Consider the following 7,361-nt stretch of genomic DNA (forward strand, 5'->3'; position numbering starts at 1 on the left):
CAGGGGTCCCCACTGTCAGCACAGAACCTGACAAGGGTCTTGAACGCACAAACTGCGAGATGGTGACCTGAGCTGAAGTTGAACACTTCACCGACTGAGCCACCCAGGCACCCCCCACTAAGGGCTTTGAGTAGAGGAATGCCACCTTCAGATTTGTGGTTTGGGAGCTGGCTCTGGCAGCCACATGGAGAGCGGACTGGGGATGGGAAGGGTGAGAGGCAGAATGGCCAGTTGCGGGGCTATTGCAACAGCCCACATGGTGCCTGTAGGACCAGGACGGTGGCAGAAGGAATAAGAGGAGACACACGTGAGAGACACTTTGGATGCAGAATATCATAGGACTTAGATTTCCTTCCCCTTCCTTGACTGGCAGACTCCTAATCATCAAGACTCAGTTCAAATGTCATTTCCTGTGTGAACGATTCACCTCTCTTCTCCCCTCCCCGTCCCCTGCCAAGTCCCTCCGAGAGAATGAGTCCTCCCCTCATTCTGAACTGCAGTACATTGTAGTGCTTATCAAATTGTGTGGAAATTGCATGCCTAGCCTTAACACATAGTAGGTGCTTAGCCTGTTGAATTAAGGGCAGTGGGGAAGTGGATATAGGCGGGGGCAAAGGTTCAGAGTCTTGAAAGAGTAGGGTGTGTTCAATGTGACTAGAGCAGAGAATGCGTGGGATGGGGTTGTAGGTCATAGTAAGAAGTGGAACTGGCAAAGTAGGTTTGGGCCAGTCTGTGATGCGTCTCATATGCCATAGCTAAAAGTGTGCAGGACCCTAGGCTCTGAACTATCACGTGTAGGAGTCTTAAAGTTAGCCCCTACTAGACTTACAGGCAATTCACTGCTACCATAGACAGACTGTGAAGATCTTGAGGAGATCCACGTCAGGGCAGATCTTGGCACAAATAGATGCCTTAAGGGTGATGATGAACTATGGAAGAAAGAGCAGAGTGACCTGAGGGTGCCTGAGTGGCTCGGTCATTTAAGCATCCAACTCTTGATTTTGACTCAGGTCATTATCTCAAAGTTCGTGAAATCGAGCCCCAAGTTGGGCTCCGTGCTGACAGCACAGAGCCTGCATGGGATTTTCTCTCTTTCCCTTTCTGACCCTCCCCCACTCATTCTCTCTCTCTCTCTCTCTCTCTCTCTGTCTCTCTCTGTCTCTCTCTCTCAAAATAAATAAATTTTTTTAAAAAGAGTGTAATTAAAAAAAAAAAGAGCAGAGTGGTCTGATAGTGGACCTCACGGAGAAAGGGGTAATTTACACAGGATGGTTCTCCATTTCTTTCTTTTTAAGTTTATTTATTTAAGTAATCTCTACACCCAATGCGGGGCTTGAACTCATGACCCCAAGATGAAGAGTCACATGTTCCTCTGACTGAGTCAGCCAGGCATGCCAGGATGGTTTGCCATTTCAACTGAAACCCCTCTGGAAAGTCAGTATAGCATAGTGATTAAGAGTGTGCTCCACTTCCTTAGCCGTGTGACTTTAGCCAAGTTGCTTGGCCTCTCTGGATCTCAGTTTCCTCATCAGTAAAACAGTGATAATAATTGCACCTGTATCTCAGGGTCGTAGTGGGGATTAGATGTAATGATTATACATAAAGCACTTAGAACAGTGCCTAGTCGGTAGTAAGCCCTATACAAGTATGTGCTATCATTATTTTCTCTCACTACCTGTGCCATCCTTCAACTACTATTGACCCTCGAACAATGTGGGAGTGGGGGCACTGACCCCCTGCACTGTCGAAAATCCATGTATAACTTTTGACTTCCCAAAAAGTTCACTACCAAGAGCCTACTGTTAACTGGAGGCCTCACCAATAACATAATTGAATAACACATATTTTAGATGTGATATGTATCATGTACTGTATTCTTTTAATAAAGTCAGCTAAAAAAAAGAGAATGTTATTATTTTAATGTTATGTATTTTTAAGAGAGAGAGAGTGTGTGAGCAGGGAAGGACAAGACACAGAGAGAGATACAGAATCTGAAGCAGGCTTCAGGCTCTGAGCTGTCAGCACAGAGCCTGATGCAAGGCTCAAACTCACAAGCTGTGAGATCATGACTTGCGCTGAAGTCGGCTGTCCAACCGACTGAGCCACCCAGGTGCCCCAGAAAAGAGAATATTATTAAGAAAAACATAAGGAAGAGAAAATACATTACAGTACTGTGCTGTGTTTATTGGGGAAAAAATCCACATAGAAGTGGACCTGTGTATGCAGTTCAAACCGGTGTTGTTCAAGGGTCAACTGTATTCACTGACTCTCTCAGATATTGAGCTAAATTCTGTTTCACCAAAGTAACATGCTTGCTTGCTTGCTTCTTTCTTTCTTTCTTTTTTTGACTTTTACATTAAACTTTATTTTTTTCCCCTGGGGTTGTATGTGTGTGTGTGTGTATTTTTTGAAGCATAATTAACATTGTGTTATATTAGTTTCAGGTATACAATATAGTGATTCAATAATTCTATACACATTTTTCAATTCTCATAAAGATAAATGTATTGTTAATCCCCTTTATCTACTTCTCCCCCTCTACCTCCCTTCTGGTACCCACCAGTTTGTGCTCTGTATTTAAGAGTCTGTTTTTCTGTCTCTTTTTTTTATTTTTTCATCCATTTTGTTCCTTAAATTCCACATATGAGTGAAATCACATGGTATTCGTCTTTCTCTGACTGGCTTATTTCGCTTAGCATTATACCTTCTAGGTCTGTCCATGCTATTGCAACTGGCAAGATCCCATTCTTTTTTGTGGCTGAGTAATATTCCAGTGTGTGTGTTAAACACATCTTCGTTATCCATTCATCTGTGGGTGAACATTTGGGCTGCTTCCATGTCTTGACTATTACAAATAATGCTGCAATGAACATAGGAGTGCATATATTTTTGGAAATGATATATCCAATAAGGGGTTAATATCCAAAATATATAAAGAACTTATAGAACTCAACACCAGGAAACCCCCAAACGTTCTGAGTAAAAATAGGCAAAGGACCTGAATAGACATTTTTCCAAAGAAGATGTCCAGATGGTCAACAGACACATGAAAATATGCTCAACATTGCTCATCATCAGGGAAATACAAATCAAAACCACAATGAGATATCACCTTACACCACATTGGGCTATGAGCTAAACATGCAGCCTGCTTAAGATTCTCTCCCTCTCTCTCTGCCCCTCTCCCTAGCTCGTACTCTCTGTCTGTCACTAAAATAAATTTAAGGGGCACTTGGGTGTCTCAGTTGTTTGAGCATCCGACTTTGGCTCAGGTCATAATCTCTCGGTTTGTGAGTTCGAGCCCCACGTCAGGCTCACTCACTGCTGTCAGCCTGTCAGTGCAGAAACCACTTCAGATCCTCTGTCCCCCCTCTCTCTGCCCCTCCCCTGCTGTGCTCTTCAAGAAATAAATAAATAAATAAATAAATATTTTAAAATAAAAGAAAATAAATGTAAAACAAAACAAAAGCAAAAAAGCCCTACCTGCCCAACCCCTAAATCAAGATAAACTTTTCAAACTTCCACTGTTTCTCTGCCTTAACCTTAGGGATCTCAAAGTCACACTTTGTTTTTCACCAGTCTCCCCTTGCCCCTTTCTGTTTCTCCTCCAGCTTCCCTTCAAGAGACAAAGCCCTTCATTCCAAAGTTAGTCTGAAAATGCAGATTCCCTAGAGAATTCATGCCAACTAAAAATCATTCATGCTAAAATATAATCAGCTAGCCAACAAACAAGGTCTCGGTGATTGTGTTTCCCAAAACTTTCCCAAGCCCCTCTCCTCCTCAGCACTCCCATTGTGCTCTTGCCTTCCTTCAGGCCTTGCAATTATCTCCTAAATGATCATTTGGACAATAAAAGCTAACATTTATTAAGTGCTTAGTGTGTGCTGGGCACTGTGGTAAACAGTATCTCCTTGGGGTGCCTGGGCGGCTCAGTCGGTTAAGCGTCTGACTTTGGCTCAGGTCATGATCTCACGGTTCATGGGTTCAAGCCCCATGTTGGGCTGTGTGCTAACAGCCCAGAGCCTGGAGCCTGCCTTGGCTTCTGTGTCTCCCTCTCTCTCTGCCTTTCGACCCATTCACACTCTGTCTCTCAAAAATAAACATTAAAAAATTTTTTTCTAAGTGTCTCCTTTAATCCTCATCACTTGTTGAGGTAAATACCATTATTATTATTTTTTTTTTTTTTGAGTGACAAAGGGCAGGGCAGAGGGGCATAGGGAGGGGGACAGTGGATCTGAAGTGGGCTCTCTGCTGAGAATGGACAGCCCGACTTGGGGTTTGAACTCACAAAGCGTGAGATCATGACCTGAGCCAAAGTCGGGCACTTAATTGACTGAGCCACCCGGGCACCCCGCCTAGAGAGAAAATCTTAAGCAGGGTCCACGCCCAGTGTGGATTCCAATGCGGGGCTCCATCCCATGACCCTGAGACCATGACCTGAGCTGAAATCAAGAGCTGGACACTCAAATGGCTGAGCCACCCAGGTGCCCCTAAATACCATTATTGTCCCCATTTTACAGAGAGGAAACTGAGGCCTACATAGGTTAAGTAACTTGCCCAGGCCCCACAGCTAGGAAATAAGGGGCTGAGCCAGGGAACTGGAACTCACATCTGCCAGATGTCAAAGGTGAAGCACATAATGACTTCTGTACCACTGCCTCCCTGCAACTGGCTTCCCAGATTTCCTCAGTACCCAGTCCTCCTCCACGTCATGCCGAGACGCTGGAGTCCCCTTAAAGCTTGAATCTTGCTGATTCTTTGTGAAAATATCTTAATGGCTTTCCACGACTTGGAGGAGAAATGACTGGTCTGCTTTGCCAGCACCAGAGGGTTTCCCAGGATGCTGGCTTTTCATTGCCAAGACTGGGAATGTCCTGGGGCCCCTGGCTGGCTCAGTCAGTAAAGCATACAACTCTTGATCTCAGGGTCATGAGTTCAAGCCCATGTTGGGCTTAGAGATTACTTTTATTTTTTTATTTTTATTTTATTTTTTTTAATGTTTATTTACTTTTGAGACAGAGAGAGACAGAGCATGAATGGGGGAGGGTCAGAGAGAGAGAGGGAGAGACAGAATCTGAAACAGGCTCCAGGCTCTGAGCTGTCAGCACAGAGCCCGATGTGGGGCCCGAACTCACGAACCGTGAGATCATGACCTGAGCCGAAGTTGGCCGCTTAACCGACTGAGCCACCCAGGCGCCCCGAGATTACTTTTAAAAAATTAGAAAAAAAAAGCAAACAAACTGGGGATGTCCCTGGCAAATTAAGATGGTTGGTTACCTTAGCAGGGCAAGGCATGGCATCCAATGCCTTTCACACCCTGATTCCCATTTTCCCAGCAACACCCCCACCACTACTCACCCTTTTTACTGTGCCCTCTCTACCTCTTCTGCAGCCCAACCACCCCTCCCTAAAGACACTGTGTGTTCTCTCATACCTCCGTGCCTTTGGTGCACACTAATCCCTACACATCTACTCTGCCTAAAAAAACTATGCTCACTCTTCATGGGAAGTGAGCTCCCAGGTCACCTCAGTGGGCTCTCTCTATTTCTTGGGAGAGAATAAGTAACGATTACATTCCACCTTGGTATTTTATTGACACGTGAGTCTTCTCCAGGGTCACGACTAGAGTAAGCCAATTGAGGCACCTAAAAGGCAAAGTTTAAGGAGGCAGTCACTCTCGGGGTTGTGCAAATACCTTCCCTGTACTAGTATGACCCTGACAGTGAGGGCCTTCTTATATTTTGCACTTGATTGCCTCACCCTAGTCCAAGCCCCGGTCTTCTCTGTTAGACTAGGGGCTTCGCAAGAGCAGACCCCAAGTTTTTACTCAGCTCTGTATCCCTAATGACTAGCACAAGGCTAGGCACACGATAGAAATCTAATTGAACTAATGACATCAGACTCTGCTCTGTCCAGTAGGGAAAGGAAGGAAGAGAGCCAGAAGGTTTTAGGCCGTGTTGCGGATGGGAGGAGAAGGGAAATTTAATGGACCTCATCTCAGCCTGGGGATGAGGACAACTTTTCATCAGGTGGCATCTGGCAGATTTGGGCTCCTCCTATTTCTCTGGTCCCTCCCTCTCTGTTCCTTTCGCTGGTTAACTGGAGATACTCCCCAAGGTACCTTTTTTTTTTTTTCTTTTGGTTCTCTTCTTATTCAGTTTCTCCTTTAGCGACCCTGTCCAATCCCAGAGCTTCAGTTAGCTAGTTCTTGGCAGGTGACTTTTAAATTGACATCTCATGCATTATGCTAAGTAAAATAAGTCAGAGAGAAAGACAAATACTGTATGATCTCACTTATATGTGGAATCTAAAAAAGCTGAACTCCTAGGAACAGAGAGTAAAATGGTGGTTTCCAGGGGCTTGGAGGCAGGGGAGATGAGGAGACATTGGTCAAAGGCTCTAAATTTCCAATTATAGGATGAATAAATTCTGGGGATTTTAAAAAAATATTTTTAATGTTTACTTTTGAGAGACAGAGAGCAGGGGAGGGGTAGAGAGAGGGAGACAGAGGATCCAAAGCGGGCTCTGTGCTGATAGCAGAGAGCCCCATTGCAGGGCTTGAACTCATGAACCATGAGATCATTACCTGGGCCAAAGTCAGAGGCCCAACTGACTGAGTCACCCAGGCACCCCAAGTTCTGGGGATCTAATGTACAGCATGGTTACTATGGTTAACAATATTATATACTTGAAGGTTGCTAAGAGAGTAGATCTTAAACGTTCTCACCCCCCCAAAAAGAGATGGTACTTTGCCATGGGATGGAGGTGTTAGGTAACACTATGGTGGTAATCATTTGCAATATATAAGCGTATCAAATCGGCACAGCTCTACACCTTAAACCTATACTATGTTATATGTCAAGTGTACCTCAATAAAGCCTAAAAAAGAATAAACACCTCATCTCTTTTCTAAGCCTCAGACCCACATTCCCAACTGCCTAGTATATATGGTAACATCTAGCATCGATTCTGCTCTTTCATATCCATTTTCTCACCTGGCCTTTGCAGCAGTTCTGTGAGAAAGTCAGGGCAGAATATGAATGCATTTTTTTAATGTTTATTTATTTTTGAGAGTGGGAGGCAGAGAGAGAGAGGGAGACAGAATCCGAAGCAGGCTCCAGGCTCTGAGCTGTCAGCAGGGAGCCCGACGCGGTACTCAAACCCACGAGCCATGAGATCATGACCTGAGCCGAAGTTGGACGCTTAACAGACTGAGCCACCCAGGTGCCTCATGAACGCATTTTTAAGGTGAGGCTCAAAAAGGTAGGCTTGCCCAACTCTCAGTGGCACAGCTAGGATTAGAAACTTCAGTTTGGGTGTTCTTTTTGCTATGTCGCACAGCCCACCACTTGAGTGTTTCA

This window comes from Prionailurus bengalensis, chromosome X, assembly GCF_016509475.1.
Source record: "Prionailurus bengalensis isolate Pbe53 chromosome X, Fcat_Pben_1.1_paternal_pri, whole genome shotgun sequence".
NCBI classification, from domain to species: Eukaryota; Metazoa; Chordata; class Mammalia; order Carnivora; family Felidae; genus Prionailurus; species Prionailurus bengalensis.